Source organism: Cystoisospora suis (genome assembly GCF_002600585.1).
Source record: "Cystoisospora suis strain Wien I chromosome Unknown contig_165, whole genome shotgun sequence".
NCBI lineage: Eukaryota > Apicomplexa > Conoidasida > Eucoccidiorida > Sarcocystidae > Cystoisospora > Cystoisospora suis.
Window position 1 is genome coordinate 1 of NW_027152967.1, and position 413 is coordinate 413.

Consider the following 413-nt stretch of genomic DNA (forward strand, 5'->3'; position numbering starts at 1 on the left):
CGTGTCGAAGATACATGGGTGAAGGTGGCGAGCAGACAGCGGAGGTTGTCGTCCCAGGGGGGGGGGGGAGAGCACACCGCTGGAACAGTCTTCTAGGAGGCCCGATCCGCGGTGTGGCTTATGCAGTCGGCGAGAAACAAGACGCGCAATGCAACGCTTAGAGGGAGCACGACGTCCTCACAGAGAAGCCGGGTACAAACAACATTGTAGAGAAGACCATGTATGTTGCTTTCTTCTGATCTCGATTGCGTTGAGGTCGTAAACCGGTACATGCAATAACCCTCACTACGCTACATGGTGGGGGGGTTTGCGGGAGGGGAGGCCGACAAGCAATCGAACTTGGCCGTATGAGAACCGTCGAGACTGCGGCACCCTGCCATGGTACCCAGCTGGCTACGTCTTCGGGCAGGAAA